The sequence below is a fragment of the Camelus bactrianus genome, chromosome 33, assembly GCF_048773025.1.
Source record: "Camelus bactrianus isolate YW-2024 breed Bactrian camel chromosome 33, ASM4877302v1, whole genome shotgun sequence".
Classification (NCBI taxonomy): domain Eukaryota; kingdom Metazoa; phylum Chordata; class Mammalia; order Artiodactyla; family Camelidae; genus Camelus; species Camelus bactrianus.
In genome coordinates this window covers 7,437,399-7,456,372 of record NC_133571.1, presented here as the reverse complement: position 1 = coordinate 7,456,372, position 18,974 = coordinate 7,437,399, and the positions used below count along the sequence as shown (strand labels likewise).

Sequence of the window (18,974 nt, the reverse complement as noted above, 5' to 3'; positions counted from 1 at the left end):
CTTTTGTGACAGATGTTAATGAATATGGCAACAGAGGAGAAAGTAATGCTGGTGTTTGCTCAAAATTCTTCATTCTCATCCTCAAGTATTAAGATTCCCCAAGCGCTTTCAACAATGCCTGTTGCTTTAATAAACATTTCACATTCCTCTTTCAATGTGTCATAATCTTACAAGTTTGTTGTTATACTTCACATTTCATCTAATGAAACCTAGGAACCATAAATTTGAGGTTGCATAATTATCAGTGGACTCATAAGACTTTTATTTGCTTAAATGCAAAATACTTTACATACTTTCAGTGAGTTGAAATGGCTCTTGTAATAAGGTACCAGATTAAACAAATCCCTCATAAATTCTAGGCTTCCTCTTGATGTTAAATTTATTTTACTAAGTGGACAGAAGTGGTCAGTATTATTGAAAATGATTCAAAGTCTTCAGTAATCAGGGACCACAAAATTCCACTTGTGCGTGCCCTGTCCTGAGGGAACCCGGGAGAAGGATGAGGGTACTGCTCTCACTCAGGCTCCGGCATGAGCCGGACCTGGCTTCAAAGTCCTGCTGGGAATCCCTGGGTAAGTCTGGGTCTTAGTTCTCACAAGAGTAAGAAGAGGGTGATGCCCACACGTTGCAAGGCTATTGAGAGAATTGACACCCCATATGGCCTAGTGGGTTCGTGCTTAAGCTGTGAAGGACCTAGATTCAAATCTTGACCCTAGGAATTAGAGTTGGGTGACCTTGAGCAAGTCACGTAAGTTCTCAGCCTTAACTTCATCTTTAAAATGGGACTGGTGAGAGTGCTTACTTTATAGAATTGGTGTAGAAACATAAATGAGATGCAAATATGTATAAAATGCTCGTGCAGTGCCAGGAGCAAGGGGGCCTTATACACACGGGCCCTTTCCCCTTTCTCTTAGTTCACGTTCTTCTGGACCCAATCCCTGCATCTCAACTTTATCTGACTGCTGGTTTTCCCGGGCCTGGTTTCCAAGCTTTGTGTCCCTGTGTCAGAACCAGGGTCCCAATATCTAACTTAGACACCAGGGGCACCACAGCCCCAGGGCCTCAGCCAAGTGATAAAAGCCCCGTCACAGCCCCTTTCATGGTGGGCTGCCGGGGCTGGAGGATCTGCTGTTACCCGGGAGGTCGCTGCCACGTGGGCAGGAGCGCCAGGGCTCTGAGGAAACAGCCAGCCTGGCTCCAGCTCAGAGAGGGAAAGGCTGTGGCAGCTGCAGAGGCCCCTGTCCCTCCATCCACACAGGTGCCATGGCCAGAGCAGGGCCTGGGAAGAAGCTGGAGGGGAGACAGGCTCAGAGCACGGCACACCTCTCCATCCTCTCCCACAGCTCATCCTGGACCGCGTGTTGCCATGAGGACCCCACTCCCACCCGCCATGCTGCTGTTCACCCAGGCTTCCTGGAGTACACTTACTGAACATCTCCCCAGTGCTGGATCCTAATTAAATCTTCGCACTATCACCATGAGGTTGTTTTCACTCTTATTTTACAATTGAAGAAACCAAAGTCCAGAGACATGACTTGCCCAAAGTCACACAGCTGGCCCATAAGTGAGCAGAATTCAAACCCAGGCCTGGGCATCCCAAAGATTAGGACTTCACTCTTTCTCTCCAATCCAGGAATGTCGTCAGGCCGGAAAGGGCAGGCTGCCTCAGGAGAACTTTCTATTTCCTTAGGAAGTTGGTCCCTATAATGGTTCCTGGAAACTTCTTGAAATTGGGGGAAGGGAGCAGCTGGAGAAGGGGTGAGTGAAGACCCCTGCAGCTTTGGGAGGTCAGAGCAGCCTGGTTAGTGTCAGGTGAGAAGCACAGAGAACAGAGGTGTGGCCGTCAGGATCCGGGGGAGGCTGAGCCGGAGCCCTGAGAGTGAGGCCAGGAGCAGCAGAGAGCCCAGCCCAGCAGAAGCATCACAGAGCCCTCAGGAGGGAGCCCAGAGGCCTGGAAAGTGTGTGAGCAGCGCAGAGCCCCAGGGCACCAACGTGGCCCAGGGACCTTCCGGCTTGGTCCAGTGGTGTCTCCTCTCCCCCCATTAGCTGGCTGATGAGATCTTACAACTAGTGGGAGGGAGTCAAGTCATCAACTTGCAAGGTTATCATTACTCTGGAATGCCAGTAATTGCACTAGGCATGTTGTGTTAAGTCATTTTTTTAACCCAGGGACAGCACCAGTGCCTCAATTATCTCTGAGGAAGTAGGCTTAGAGAGACTCATTAACAAGTAGCAGAGAACCCCACTGCTTTCTCCTATGCCACATGATATGGACAACAAACATCCTTGTCACCCACGTACCACAGCATGATATTGACCTGTCACCAGTCTGAGCCACATTTCTCGTTGGAAAAGTTTGCCATCACTGTAGGGAAAACAATTCCATATTTTCCATCCTCCCTTTTTCCTTTATGGAGCTCTCTCTTCTGCCTTTCTGTGAGGAGCTGCAGCCCTGCTCCCGCGCTGCCTCCGGGCGGGCTGAGACTAGGCTGCATCTCCCTGCAGACCCGCCAGGCTGCAGTGCACCAGCCGTTGTCAGGACCCTGCCGTTGATAGATTGCCCTTTAGGCTGGAGCCGTACCAAGAATTTCTCCATCCCTCCTTGCCAGGATGCATGTTTCCAATTACATGAAACTCTTCGGGAGAAGTTAACTTCTTTTTGAATTGGTTAAATAAAACCACGGTGTTCGGGCAGGCACCTCCATCAGCGCACGAGCGCATCCCAGCAGAACGGAGCCAGGGCCTCCCAGCCAATGCCTGCGCTGGACCCTCTCCAAGCCAGCAGAGAGCACACGCGGCAGGTTCCTTTTCTGATGTCCAATTTTCTCTCGTTTGCAAGATAAGTGTGTCCGCTGTGGAGAAAGGGGCCTCTGTGGTCAGAGTGTCTCGGATAAGTGACTGGAGTCAGGAGGTGAATGTGCTCCAGGCACACCTTTGCTTTTTCAAGGCAACCTGGACATAGGATTCTGACCGGTGGTGCAAGGAGGGGCAAACCTGAATGTCCAGTAGCCTGGAAAAGGGTCTTTAAATGGGGTGATGCTCTCCCACCCCTTTCCCACCCAGAGTCCTGTCCCTGCACTCCCCTCTGAGGGCTGCCTGCTCCCAGCCGCTGGTTGCATTGCTCAAGAATCTGTCTTCTTCCTCCTTTTCTCTCTGCTGCCTCCATACTCCCTTCTCCCACATTCACATTGAAATTTCCACAAACCCCAAAGCCAGAGCATGGAGGGTTGGAGGGGCCAGAGCGGGTGTCTGTCAGCCTTTGCTGTCTCACAGACAGAGTTCTCCCAGCCAGCGGCCTCACCCCCTCCAGGCTCCCTCTAGTTTCACGTAGGCCGGGGGCCAAAGTACTGGTGCCAAATCCAAAATAGAGTTAATCCTGGATCACCCTCCCTCCCACTGACGGTTTCCGCTGAGCAAATTTTTCATACCATTGCCTAACAGACTCAAACTCCATCCCCCTACACCCGCCCCCACTCAGCCAGTTACTGCTGAAATGGGGAACACCCACCATGGAGACACTCATCCAACCCAGAGAGGACGGGGGGTGGTCGGGAAAGGCTTCGACAAGCCTCTGGTGCTTGCACTGCATCTTAAAAGACCTTTCAAGACTTTCTTTGAAGACTTCAAGGTGCTTTTGAGGGGGTGTTTGTAGGGTGGGTGGAACAGTGAGTAAGAAAGAACTTCCTAGGCAGGGAGGATGGTGGGAGAAGGGCCCTGGGCAGGCATGAAACCTCACAGTAGAATAGCGTGGAGTTCATCATGGCTGAATTGAAGGATGTGAGCTGGGTGCAGGTCAAAGGTGAAGCCACAGAAGGCGGCAGGGGCCCATCGCCAGGTCCCTGTGTGCAATGGTATGGATCTATGACTCAGTCTTATGGGATCAGGAGTCATTGAGGAATTTTAGCCCGGAGAGATTTGCATTTTCCAAAGCTCATTAGGGGAGTGTATGCAGAGAAACTCTGGGGAAGCTCCTGGTAGCTTAGGAAAGAGAGGAGGATCCTCAGAACCAAGGCAGGAGCAGTGGGGATAGAAAAGAGGGACCGACTAAGAAGAGATATTTAACATGAGAATGTACAGGACATGGTGGGTGACTGAGGTTTAGAGCTGGGTACAGGGTAACCCTCGAGTTTCTGGCTCAGGGACTGGGTGGTTAACGGCTCATTAATTCACCGAAATAGGAAACACCAGAGGAGGAGAAAGTTTAGAAGAGCCTGCGATGAATTGGTTATGGAGCTGTCCAATTGGTGGTTGGCTTTCCAGGCCTGGAGTTCAGAAGATGGGTGGAGGCCAGGTGGTGGTCCATGTGTGGGTCCCTGGATCCAGAACTCTAACCTGGCATTTTTTCTCTTCATTCTCACTATTCTTACCCACAAACCCCAATCTGCCACAGTTCCCAGTGAGTTGGAATGGTTGTGGGACTCATGTGGACAATAAGGTCTTTAATGCCTAGAAACTGGTGTGGAACTCTCCAAGCCCCGTCCACTCACCCCACGTCAGTTTTCTGCCACCTAACAGGAGGAAATACCTATTAAACTTTGGAGGGTCCCCACCAGTGAATGGTATTTTCTCCTTTAAAATTTGGCACAATAACTTCATGAGAAAGGTACTGTAGTACCCACTTTACAGGTGAGGAAACTGAGACCCAAAGGTAAAATCTCTCATTATGTTGGTTATCTATCGCTGAATAACAAATTATTCCGAAACATCATGGCTTAGAACAACAATAGACATTTACCATCTCTCACAATCTTTGTGAGTCAGGAATATGTGAGCAGCTTAGATGGCACTTCTGGCTCAGAATCTCTCATGAGGTTGCAGTCAAGACATCAATCAGGGAAGATCTGGCCGTTGATGGGAGTCCTCACTTCCCCTCCCATGTAGACCGACCTCATCCCAGAGCTGCTTGAGTGCCCTCACATCCCGGTGGCTGCCTTCCCCCAGAGTGAGTGAACCCAGAAGACAAGGCAGAAGCCACAACTGCCTTTGTTAGCTAACTTTGAAAATCATGCACCATCACTTATACAGTGTTACACTGGCCACACAGGTCAGCCCTGATTCAACATAGAAGGGGACCAGACAGGGGCATAAACATCACAAGTGACAGTCCTTGAGGGCCATCTTAGAAACCAGCTAACACGCTAGTAAGTGCTTCATTCAGAATGTAAGCTTGGACCCCAAAGTTCATAGCAGCATCGTATACAATCGCCAAGACATGGAAGTGACATAAATGTCCATCGACGTGACTGGCTAAAGAAGCTGTAGTATATTTATACAATGGAATACTACTTAGCCATAAAAAAGAATAAAAATAATGCCATTTGCAGCAACATGGATGGACCTATATATCATCACTCTAAGTGAAGTAAGCCAGAAAGAAAAAGAAAAATACCATATGATATCACTCATATGTGCAATCTGAAAAAAAGAAAAGAAGAGGGCACTAATGAACTCATCTACAAAACAGAAACAGACTCACAGACATAGTAAACAATCTTATGATTACTGGGGGAAAGCGGGTGGGAAAGGATAAATTTGGGAGTTGGAGATTTGCAAATGTTAGCCAATATATACATAAAAACAGATTTTAAAAAGTTTCGTCTGTATAGCACAGGAAACTATATTCAATATCTTGTAATAACCTTTAATGGAAAAGGATATTAAAACAAACATATGTATGTATATGCATGTCTGGGACATTGTGCTGTACATCAGAAATTGACACATTGTAACTGACTGCACTTCAAAGAAAAAAAAAAAAAAGATGTGAGCTTCGGTCTTTGGAGCATCTCATTTCTCTCCCATGAACACAAAACAGTGATCTGAAGTCAAATAAGCTTGGGAAACACTGGATGAAATAAAGTTACACCCTTTATTCATCTTCTCGGAGCCATGCACGCTGATTCTCCAAGAGCAGGGACCAGTTTGGAAGGTTCTCCCTGAGGTGCAGGGAGCTCCGAACAGATTTCTTTACAGGTAGGAAGAAAAGAAGGTAACGACCATCTTACAGAGAAGGGCAGGGAGGGAAACCCAGAGGAGAAGAGCAAGACACCAAACCATGAAGGTTCAGACTATCCACGTTATGCCAAACTGCAAGGGAGCTGAGTCCTGTGCTGCGTCTTTTAGTTTTGTCCTTGGCTCTGGGGTACACACTCAAAGTCAAATAAATAGCAGATGACTTTATCTAGATCCATGAGGGGAAAAAGCATTTTTACTGTTCACTTTACTCTCTGGTAGCAAAGCAAGTTGATGTCTATGAAACCCACACCACACAAGTTGGAATAACCTGCCTTTGTATGTCGGTGCCACTCAAGGTAAATATTTTGGACTCTGATGACCTCAGCATAGTGGCTTGTCATCTGGCGACCCAGTAGAATCATCTAGAGAAGCTCTAAAAACATAGTCATACCTGGACTCCACTCCAAATCACCTAAATCAGGATTCTAGGATGTGAGACTTGGGGACCGAGAGCTTTTCAAGGTTCCCTAGCTGCTTCTCCTGTGTTGCCAGCGTGGAAAGTCTCTGCTTCCTGCTGTTCTTTCTCTCTCCCATCCTCTCTCTTTCTCTCTCCTCCTCTCCACACCCACTTCCAGCCAAAACATCCAACTTTCGAACTACCTTTCAGCCATTTTCTGCCCTTCACTGACCTGGGCAGCACGTGGTAAGTGATGATGCGAAGGACATATTTGTTGATCCCAACTGAAGGCATTTCCCAAGGAGACAGTCGCCCCTGACATCTCTCTGGTCACATGCTGCTGCTGACAGTTTGAAACCCTGAGTGGACAAAGGGCATGACTGGCCAGAGATTCTCCTTAGGGCTTCTACCATGTGAGCGCCACTGCGGATAACTTTTCCATGGTATCGGCCATTGATCTGTGTTCCTTAAGATTCAAGTGGACACTCAATGCATCTTTCTGGGATTTCGAGACACAAAACTTCCTATCAGGTCATCTGAAATCAGTGGAGACTCTGCTTTGTAAAAACACCCGAGACAAGTATTTCAAAGATTGCAGGCTCTCTGTTATGTAACTTTCTTTATTTTCAAAGCACTGATCATCTCAGCAGATAATGTGAGAAAACAGAGTCTTTTTTAAATCTGTCAGATAAAATTAAGTTAAAACTAAGCCTAAGAGAGAACAAACATAAGTCTGAAAGATAGACTTTAGTCATTTTAAAACATTAAAATTTGTGACTGTGTGGGGCAGGGCAGATGAGGAACAAAGTTGGGAGGGAAATTTATCACTACACAAAGTTTTTATACTTACAGATTCGTAAACCATGTGCATATATCACTTATTCAAAAATGAAATAAAAGTAAATAGAATGTAATCAATTATACAGGGTATCAAAGAAAAGAAACGGCATCGTAAGATTAATGAACTGATTGCTTCGGTCCATTAGTATTTATTTTGCTTTTCAAGTTTGGAGTAATGGAGAGCTAATCTCTTCCACATTGCTGGATGAGTTCGCTGAATCACAAATTCAAGAGCCTGCTTGCTCTTGAAGTAAATGGTTTTGTTTTTTTTTTTAAAAAGTCCCATTTTCTACCTCAGGCCTCCCTGCTGGCTTCCCAGGACACAGTATGCTGGACTCGAGGAAGCCTCATGCCCAAGAGATGGGCCAGTGAGCCGTGCAACAAGCCAGGAAAAATAGGAAAAAATTCAGAGCCAGACGGAAGAAACTCAGGTTGGGCAAAGGAAACACACCAGGCTAGAAAATGATCAAACTGGCATTTTCCTGACCAAATCGGCTTGCCTGTGAGCAGATCTGGCCAACTGGGCAGGACAATCTTTAGGGGAACCAGAGACGCTGACACAAGTGGAAAACCATTGCATGGAGGCAGCAGAGTGAGACCAACATCTCACAGGCAAGTTCAAGTGCAGCCCCAACCACTCTCTGTCTCCCACGGGCTTCCTGAAACACCACGTTCCTTCACCTCGGAACTAAGCCTTCCTTCCAGGAAAGAGGGCAGGCAGGAAGCTGCTGACCGTGCATGGCATCACACCACAGCTTAGGAGCCAGAGGGAGGGAGCAAAGAAGCCAATGGACTCTGTGGGGAAGGCAAGTCCCAGCAAAGTGCTGAGGGTAAGGTGGGCTCTGGCTGTGGCTTCCAGGGACCACTCTAAGGGCTGAACTCTTGGCCTGAGCAGGGGCATAGCCATTAGGAGATGGGACCGAGGTCACCACCCCTGTGCTTCACTCATAAGATATAAACACTCCGAAGATGTAAGCGGGAAGGCGAGCACGTAACTTGGAAACTTGGAATCTTAGCTGTCAATACGCACTGATGGGCAGAGCAGCCGTGGCTCTTGGGCAACTCCCAGTGACTCTCCTGGGCTCTTGCAGGGTCTCTTCCTTCCACATGAGGGGAGCACAGAGGCAGCTCTGCCCCCGGCACAGTCTGGAGCCATCAAGAGGCTTCGGAGTCAGGTCGCCTGGATCCAAACCCGGGTGCTTCTGCTGGCCAACCTGCAATTTTGTCAGCCAGCGCTCACCGGCTACAAGGGACAGAATCCTGGCTAACATCAGCCCAAAGGAAATTCATTAGATGGGTGCTGGATAGTGGCTCGGGAACCAGGACAGGAGCCAGGACGGCCCCTGACATCTAGGCCATCTTGTCCCAGAGCTGCTGCTGGAGAGAGTCCAGTCCGCCCTGTCCCCTTCCCCCATCCACGTGTTTCCCCAGAAGGAAGAAGCAGACTGAGGCTGAAGGCTACAGAACCCCAGAACGGACTTACCCTGGGGACATAGAATAGCTACTTAGCTTATCTCAGCCTCAGTTTGCTCCTCTGTAAACTGGGGTTATTCGTAGTTTGATCACAAGACGTTGCTCGGAGGCATCAGTAAAACCAGGCAGGGCAGATACCTCAGCTGGTGCCCGGCACGCAGCTGGTGCTCAGTGCACTTCAGCCCATTCTGGGATGACCCAAACCTTTGTCTCGAGGTGTCACCCCCCCATCCGCCCCTATCCTTTGTCTGGCCATGGCAGCGGCTTCCCTGCAAGCTCTGGGTCATTCTGGACCATTCTGGTTGTTGCAGGACAACCTGGATCGTTCTGGCCACTTTCAGGCTCTGAGTTGCCTTCCCAGCAGGGGCAGGGACTCCTGCTCTCAGGAAGCCACTCCCTGTCCTCTCCTCCAGGACACCCCAAAAGGAGACCTCACAAATTCCCAGGAAAACTTTGTTTCAGCCAAAATATTTCATTCCAACAATTGAATTTTAAGTGTATTGATCCCCTGTTGTCAGCAGGAATAGGAAACCTGGTTTACCTCTGTCACCGGCAAATCTGTCTCTTTACACACAGGAGGCTGTAAGTAGCCCCCGGCCTCCCCTCTGCCCCACCACCTGCGACTTCTTGACTTGAGGCGGAGTGAGCCAATCTCCATAGCTGTTTCTCAGAAGTGTCATTTCTGGACTTCATAATTCAGTGAGCAGCTTGAAAATCATTCATGCAAGGACTGCACACTGACTTGGGCTCTGCCCCAACACACACACACACACACACACACACACACACACACACACATGCAGTGGGTGACGCCCACAGCCCCCTCACTCACCACCTTATGAAATACATTGTGTCATATTGCCTGCCTTTGGAGTATTGACACACATAATTTATTTAAGTAGTTTGTGGATTAGATCAGAGTTTGTGCAGCTGTTTGTTCAGTTAAAAAAAAAAAAAAAAGCCTGTCAGGATTCTGGCTGTGGCAACCAAGAGGGTGCTGGATTTTCAGGCTGTTCGTAGAAGCAAACCCAATCTACCAAAATCTAACCTCTATCTCTGTCCCCCAGACTTTCTCTCTTCCAGCCCATCCCCCACTCTGCAGTGAATGTGAGCTGTCTACCCTGCAAATCCAGTAGAGTCAGCCTCCAGACTCTTTCTCGAGTGTGTCGCCCCCACCCCACCCGACTTTCCTCACCGGTTCCAGGATAAAGTTTGAATTTCCTGCTGGGACTCACAAGGCCTTTGTTGTCTGGCTCCTGCTCACCTCCCCAGCCCCCCTCTCCCCTCCTCCAGTTCATCCCACAGCCCCTCCGCCAAGCCACCCTCCCCGCTCTGGGACCTCTTCCCCAGCCCCTCAAGCCTGGGATCGGGGCCCTGCTGTGTGCTCACCCAAATCAGAACACAACATGAAGGCAGGGACTGTGTCCTCCAGCTGTTAACTCAGTGCCTGATCCAAACACACTCACGATGGACTGAATCGATGCATGTGAATGAACAGAAAGGGTAGGGGCATCCCTGACTGAAAGCTGTTTTGCTTAACAAAGGGACTGGAGGCCAGGTTCCCAGGAATAGTGGGGCAAGCCCGCCTGGGGATGAGTGAGTTATTTATAGGACATGGATATGATGGGGGAAGAAAGCCAGCAACAAGTGAAATGAAGGCGTTAGGAGGAGGAAATAATGGGAACTGGAGTTGATTTAATCAACTGGTGTATTCAGTCAACAAGCATTTACAGAGCATCTATGGTGTGCCCGGCACCAGGCGAGGTCCCAGGGATAAAAGGAAATTAGGAACAGTCCCCACTCCCAAAGAGCTCAACGTTTAGTAGGAGGAGAGAGGTGTTTACAAAAATTAGTAATAAAAGTAAGCAGCGCTAATAATACCACTAACAATAGTAACAGCTACCTTGGCTGGGCATCACCAACCTCCTGCTTCCTGTCCTGGGTGTTTTACAGACTTGTCTCATTTGCATCTTCCCAGCACATCACTGAGCTGGGTGGGTGGGGAAAGGGAGGAAGGGCCTTCAAGTGGGGGCTGCAGACCAAGTCACAACCAGGCTCTGGACAGGGTGGCCGCCTCTTGGCTTCAGTTGTGCCCCCTCAGGCAGCCCTGTGCCGGCCAGCGTGGCCTTCCTGCAGCTGGCCCTGGGGGGGCCTGAGCCAATCCATCTTGCAGGCCAGGCAGGCGCACGGCGGCCTTGGCAGAGCCCGTCATTAATCTGGCTGGAAACAGAACTTATTTTTACACCTCTTCACATCGGTCCCTGTAGACCAGGCTTGAGCAGAAAGTGAGGAAATGTGAATTGATCACAGCTGTGAAACCGCAGTAATTAGTGCAAAGTGCTGAAGCCCTCGTTTCTGCGGCTGGAACCCCTGGCTTCCTGGCCTCAAGTGATGAATAACCCAAATACCTCTGCCCTCGCCTTCCCAACCCCAGTGGCCAGACCCCACCAGCAGCTCCCTGCCTACCTCCTGCCTGGTGACAGTTCAGCTCAAGTTCTAGAAAGGGCTTTGGAGCCATTAAATGGAAGGACTCCGCTCAGAGTCGCTGCAGCCACATGATCGCGATGGGGGGAGGTACAGCATCTCAGGGCTCACAGCATGGTCCTCGAGACCGCAGACCAGAAGTTCATTCACCTGAATTCAAATCCCAGCACCTTCTTGCCAAGTGTATAAACTGGGGCAATAGTTCATCCCTCTGAGCCTGTTTCCTCATCAGTCCTTCAGAAATAACAATGTTGCAAAACAGTGCTTCTCAAACTATCTGATGTAAACAACCTGTTTTTGTTTCTGGTTGTTTCTTTTTTCAGACTTGGGCGGGTGCTTTTATAAAATGCAAGGAAGATGAAATGCTAGAACAATGCTTGGAAGCTGGAGCAATGTTAGATCTAAGTGCTTATTCTCCACTTCTAGACTCATTGTCATAGACCATTAACAAACAGATCATGGATCAGCACTGATCCACAGACCACACTCTGAAAAGCAGAGTCTGGCACAGAGTAAGGGTGAGTGACTGTCAGCTGCTATGATTATGAGTCCCCTCCGATGCTCCCCAAGCTCAGGCCCACTTTTGCACATACATGGCGCTGGTCAACTCTAGAGAGGCGCCTGGACTTTCTAAAGTCTCATCAAGCAAATGCACTGAGAGGGAAAAAAAAAAAGTCTTCTAAGTAATATCATTATTTGTTTATTTACTTTTTATTCAGGGGGCTCTGATTAAAATTTGTTGCTTAAATTTATTGACATTTCTATTTAGAATGTTTATTTAATTTCTACATGTTTAGTGGTCATCTTAAGTGAATCATTTCCTTTCCTGAAGCGCCCTGTGTAACAGGGCTGCTGCAGCTCTGGATGGGCTTCTAGGGGCCTGTAATGTTGGTCTGATTCTCTCTTAGGGCTTAAGAACTCCCTGAGGGTTATACTAATGAGCCAAAACATGGCCTTTGTATATTGGTTCCTGGGTTGTTTACATCTGCAAAGAAGGCTAGGACCCATTAACTCAAAATCCTGATAACACCGAACTCAAATTTGTACCCTTCCAATTGTCTTAAACATAGCCCAAATATGTAGATTCTTTTTTTTTTTTTAACTGAACTGTAGTTGATATATAGGGTTAGTTCCAGGTGTACAGCAAAGTGATTCAGTTATACATATACATACATATATTTTTTTTCTTTTCATAGTCTTTCCCATTGAATGTTATTTATAAGAAATTGAATATACTTCCTTGTGCTGTACAGTAGGTCTTTGTTGTTTATCTATTTTATATATAGTGAGGGTGTCTGTTAATCCTCAACCCCAAATAACCAGATTTAGAGCCTGTCTGCTTTGCATAACCTATGACACTTGCCCAACATTAACTAGCCACAGATAAGATGGACCCTGTGGCTAAAAAGACCCCAAGCCGTCAACACCCTTCCAAGTTCTCTGACCCAGAGGCTCCACTTGAGTGACATCACCTAGACATGTAAACCCCTTCTCTGACCCCCTCTCCCCTGGAAGTCCCCTTTCTCTTCTCCTTGTCTGAGTGGAGGTCCCCACACTGTAGCCTGGAGGGTCTCCTATCGTAAGGGAGCTCCCCTACATGCAAATGTGTTAAAGCATCAGCCAAATAAAGACTGTGTGCTACTGCTGCCTCATGGTCATATCTTGTTCCTCGATCAGCCACCAGATCCTTCCCATCTTTTACACTTTCAAGGACAGTCAGGTTTTTTATGCTTTGAACTTCAGTACACAGTGCCTAAGGCAGTGACTGACCCTGAGCACAGCTGTGATAGAAGGAAAAATCCGTTGCTTGCACCTTCCTACTACAAGAGGCTGGAAACGCTGTCTGCAAGTCCTTGTGTCTTGCTGGCTGTGTAACCATGGGCAAGCTAGGTGCCCTTTCTGAGCTTCAGTTTCCTCAGCAGGGAAATATAACATCCACCTCACAGCTCTTCATGAGGATTAAATGAATTAATGCATGCAATGTGTATAACACAACACGAGTAAAGACTCGATAAATGGTCACCATTATCATTATTATTACTGTTTCTCCTTCTGTAGGCAGTGCCTCAGCCTCCAGACTTAGCCCTTTAGCCTGCCTCCATCCCTAACATACAACATCTTTGTTTATTCATCCACTCAACAAATAGCAAAGAATAAACACACCTGGCTGTGCTCTATGCTGAATTATGAAGAAATAGAAAAATCTAATAAACTTATAACTAGTAAGGAAATTTAATTAATATCAAAAATATCTCAACACAGAAAAGCCTGGGCCAGATTGCTTCACTAGTGAACTCTACCAAACACTTGAACAAGAATTAACACCAATCCATTTCAGGTTTTTACCAAAAATTGAAGAGAAGAGAATACGCCCTTACTCATTCAATGAGGCCATCATTGCCCTGATACCAAGCCAGATAAAGATATTACAATAAAAGAAAACTATAGACCAATATCTCTATCAATATTGATGCAAAGATCCTCAAAAAAAAGAAAAAAAAAGAAAATACTAGCAAACTGAATTCAACAGCATACTAAAAGGATTATACACCATGACAAATGGGATTTATTCCTGAAATGCAAGGATAGTTACAACATACAAAAATCAATTGATTATAATACACTACATTAACAGATTTAAAGGGGGAAATCACATGATCATCTCAATCATACAGCAAAAGCATTTGACAAAATTCAACATATTTTTATGATTAAACACTCAGCAAACTAGGAATAGAAGGAAACACCTTCAATATAATAATGAAAGATTGAAAGTTTTCCCTCTAAGATCAGGAATGAGAAAAGGATGCCTGTTTCCCCCAGATCTATTTATCAGAGTTTTGGAAGTTCTAGGTAGAGAAATTACACAAGAAAGAGAAATAAAAGATATCCATATTGAAAAAGAAGAATAAAATTATCTTTTCGCAGATGACATGACCTTATATGTATAAAACCCTAAAGATTCCACACACACAAAAAAAACCTGTTGTTACTAATAAACAAATTCAACAAAGTTACAAGATAAAAAATCAACACTCAAAGGTCAATCATAGTTCTATCCATGAATAATGAACAATCTGGAAAGAAAATTAGGAAAAATCCAATTTACAATAACATTAAAAAGAAGAAAATACTGAAGAATTCACACAACCAAAGAAGTGAAAAACTCAAATACTGAAAACTACAAAATATTGCTGAAAGAAATTATAGAAGACTTAAATAATTGAAAAGATATCTCATGTTCACAGATTTAAAGTCTTAATATTAAGAGTCAACACAATCCAAAGTGACCTACAATTCAGTGCAATCCCTAGTTAAATTACTTTTGTGTGTGTGTGTGTGTGTGTGTGTGTGTGTGTGTGGAAATAGAAAACTGCATCCTAAAACTTGTATGGAATCTCAGGGGACCTCAAAGAGCCAAAATAATCTTGAAAAAGAAGAACAAAGTTGAAGGACTCACACTTCCTGATTTCAAATTTTACTACAAAGCTATAGTAAACAAAACAGTGTGGCACTGATATAAGAAAAGACATATAGACCAATGGAATAGAACTAAGAGCCCAGAAATAAACCCTCACATATATGGTCAAATTATTTTTAACAGGAGTGCCAAGATCATGAAATGAAAAAAGGACAGCCTTTCAACAAATAGCAATGGAAAAAACTGGATATCCATACTCAAAATAATAAAGTTAGACCTGAAGGGGTTCAGAATGAGCCTCCCCCAAATGTCACTTTGGCACATAGACTATTTTGAGCTGAAGGCAATCAAGACCCAGCAGATGCAAGAAAAACTTTTACCCCTCTCTTAATTACCTTAAAGAATTTAGATGGGAGCCTGGCCCATAAAGATAAGCAACTTTTTAGCTGAATGAAATATCTGCATGGCAGAACAAACACCTGACTCCTACACATCTGTTCATCTTATCATCCTGTGAATGACCCTCCCCCCCAGTGAAGCCCCAGGCCCCTACCCCATTCCTTTGCTCAGAGGAGTGTGTAAGTCAACTGCCCAACTTTCTTTGCATCTCATTGTCCTTGTGGGACCCCCATACATGCACAATTAGTTTTTTTCCCCCTCCTATTAATCCCTTAGGTCAATCTGATTAGATGAGCTGAAAACCTAGAAGGGTAGAGGAAAACATTTTCTTCTCCAACAGACCAGTGCCTAATACCATATATAAAAATTAATTCAAAATAGATCAAAGACCAAAAGTAAGAGCTAAAATTATAAAACCCCTAGAAGAAAACAGAGGAAAATCTTCATGACATTGGATTTGGCAATGATTTCCTGGATATGACACCAAAGGCGTATGTAACCAAAGAAAAAATTAACAAACTGGATTTTATCAAAATCAAAAACTTTTGTGCATCAAAGGACACTATCAACAAAGCAAAAAGGAAACGCAGAATGTGAGAAAATATTTGCAAATCATATTTCTGATAAGGGATTACTATCCAGAATATATAAAGAAATTCTACAATTCAACAACAAAAAAAATCCAACTCATTCAAAAATGGGCAAAGGACTTAAACAGACATTTTTCCAAAGAAGATATACAAATGGCTGATAAACACATGAAAATACACTCAACATCAATAGTCACTGGGTGAATGCAAATCAAAATTACAATAAGATACCACTTCATACCCATTTGGATGGCTATATATCAAAAAATCAGGAAATAACAAGTGTTGGTTAGGACATGGAGGAACTGGAACCCTGGTGCATTGCTAGTGAAAATGTAAAATGGTATATATAGAAGTTGTGGAAAACAGTATGGTTGTTCTTCAAAAAAAAAAAAAAAGCATAAAATTGCCATATGATCCAGCAATTCCACTTGTAGATAAATACCCAAAAGAACAGAAAGCAGGGACTCAAACAGATACTCATACACCAGTGTTCACCAATGTTCATAACAACACTGTTCACAATAGCCAAAAGGTGGAGGCAATCCAAATGCCCACCAATGGATGAATGGATAAACAGAATATGGTATATTTATGGAAGGCAAGTTTATCTAGCCTTAAAAAGGAAGGAAATTCTGATCTATGCTGCAACATGGATGAATCTTGAAGGCATTACGCTAAATTAAATAAGGCAAACACAAAAGGACAGATAGTGTATGATCCCACTTATACGAAGTACCCAGAATAGTTAAATACAGTAAGTGGGTACAGAGTTTCAGCATGGGATCATGAACAAGTTCTGGAAGTGGACAGTGGTGATGGTTTGTGTTATAATGTGAGCGTTCTTAATGCCACTGAACTTAAAATGGTTAAAATGGTTAAAAACTGCATGTTCTGTATATTTCACCACAATTTTTTAAATTTACTTAAAAGGCAAAATAAAACAATGTTGATTAGGAAACTTAGTTTCTATTATCTTCAGTTGATAAAACTATGAATAAAAGCAAAGAAATTATTGTTTTAAAAAAAGAAATGAGTTATAGTCATTTTACAACGTTGTGTCAAATTCCAGTGTAGAGCACAATTTTTCAGTTATACATGAACATGTGTATATTCATTGTCACATTTTTTTTCACTGTGAGCTACCACAAGATCTTGTATATATTGACTATAACTCAATAAAATGTTTAAAAAAAAAAAGCAAAAAAACAAAAAGAAATGAAATACTGCTACAACATGGATGAACTTTAAAAACATACTAAATGAAAAAACTACAAAACAAAAGGCCATATTTTGTGTGATTCTGTTTATATGAAATGTTTGGAATAGGCAAAGTCTATAGAGACAGACAATAGATTAGTGGCTGCCTGGTGCTGGGACCGGGCGAGTGAGGAGTGACTGCCAGAGGGCAGGAGCTTCTTTGTGGGGTGCTGAAAATAATCTAAAAGGAGATGATGGTGGTCATCACACAACTCTGTAAATATACAAAAGGCCACTGAGTTTTATACTTTAAGAGCATGAAGGCTATGATATGTGAAGTAGATCTCAATAAAGCTGTTATGTGAAAAAGAGGAGGGTGAGACTTTCAAATTGTTTCCTCCCAGAGGGCTCGTTGGCTCTGATGCAAATTTGTCCGCTCACTCCCTAGAGATCCTTCAGGGATAGCCTTCGTCAACTAAACAAGAAAAGTTTGCCCTTTATTCGTTACAATTTGTAACTGAATAAAGGGAGTGTTCAATATAACTGAAACATTTTGCTGTGCACCTGAAAAGAACTTTTTAAATGAAATGTACTTCAATTAAAACAAATTAATAAAATAAAATGAAATGCTTCATCAACCTCAAAAAACCTCAAAAAAAAAAAAAAAAAAAAAAGGGTGGAGGGAGTGTTCAAGTTGTCCTTTCCAAGATGACTTATCTCTACCGATACAGAGAAGCAGCTGGCAACTTTTGAATAGCAACTTTTCTCAGTAAAGTGAGGAAAACAAAAACTTGAGTTCTCTCTTACTGAGTGCTGGCAACTTTTGAATAGCAACTTTTCTCAGTAAAGCGAGGAAAACAAAAACTTGAGTTCTCTCTTACTGAGTGCTCTTGATGCATGTATTTATAATGGTGAGTGGAACCTAAATGAATTAAACTAACAACAAAAAACAAAACTATATAACCCTCTGACATCCTTCCTTAAACTCAATTCTATCTCTGATGTGACTGGGTCTCTGGGAATTTATTTCCTTTTCAAATGCTTGACCCTGAAAAAGAATGACCTTTTAAAGATAGTTTGTAGATTCTGTGATTTTCCAGAAAGACTGATTATGTGGTTCAGATAAGCAGTTTTCTTTAGTCTGATTTAAAAAAAAAAAAAAAATCCTGTCTCATGTCCCCTCATAGGGATTTCTGCTAAATCTGAAATATAATACCTGGAATGGAGGTTTTACCTCATGCCTCAGGTATTTATTGAGTGACTCTATGCCAGGCACTGTGGCCGGTATTGGGAATACAGTGATATCCCTGCTTCCATCTTGTTCCCCACCCTCTTCAAGCTTGCAGTCTCATTGGAGACTTCAGTGGAGGCTTTGGTTTTGGAGGATAAAGATGCCTGTCTCCACCTGGAATGATATCGCTTATATGTGGAATCTAAAAATAGAAAAAAGACGACACTAATGAATTCATCTACAAAACAGAAACAGACTCCCAGACATAGTAAACAGTCTTATGGTTACTGGGGGAAAAGGCGATGGGAAGGGATAAATTTAGGAGTTCAAGATTTGCAAATACTAACTGCTGTATATAAAAATGGATTTTTAAAAAGTTTTTTTCTGTATAGCACAGGGAACTATATTCAATATCTTGCAATAACCTTCAATGAAAAAGAATATGAAAACAAATACACATATGGGTATGTAAGATGGGGACATTATGCTGCACACCAGAAACTGACACATTGTAACTGACTATATACTTCAATTTAAAAAAAAAAAAAAAAAAAAGATGCCTGTTTCTTTTTCTCTTCTCCGTTCAGTTCCCAGGATGGGAGCTTGGTGTTAACTTCAGTTCTCAGCTTGGTCCTCTCTGGGAGTTCCCCATGCTCTTGCCCTTTTTTGTCCCTTCTCATGACACAAAAATTAACCTTGACCAATACTTAGGACCGTCTGTTCTTTGTTAGGTGGCTGGTTCACTTGGTAAACTAGGAAGTTTACTGAATTTTCTTTGTCATTCTTCTTAGATAAAATTATTGAGCCCAAAGAAATCGGTCATATAAAGTCCAAGGCAGGGACATGGGGTTTGCTATGTAGAGACATAGAGAACATTTTAGTGTCCTACTAATCACACCCTTGTTGAAAATGCAAAATAATAAC

At 44.1% G+C, this 18,974-nt stretch overlaps 1 protein-coding gene across 4 annotated transcripts in view; it reads right to left on the bottom strand.

Moving 5' to 3' along the window:
• Nucleotides 1–18,974, bottom strand: part of FDX1 (ferredoxin 1) — an 87,953-nt gene that overhangs the window by 7,874 nt on the left and 61,105 nt on the right. The window contains exon 5 of one of the 4 annotated variants that reach the window (XR_012503777.1): nt 6,645–6,771. The exons of 2 other annotated variants lie outside the window; for them this stretch is intronic. The gene's annotated coding sequence lies outside the window, so the exon portion shown is untranslated. Of the gene's footprint in view, nt 1–6,644; nt 6,772–13,752; nt 18,253–18,974 lie in introns of those variants that run through there. One more of the 4 variants, XM_074356924.1, reaches the window with a different exon arrangement.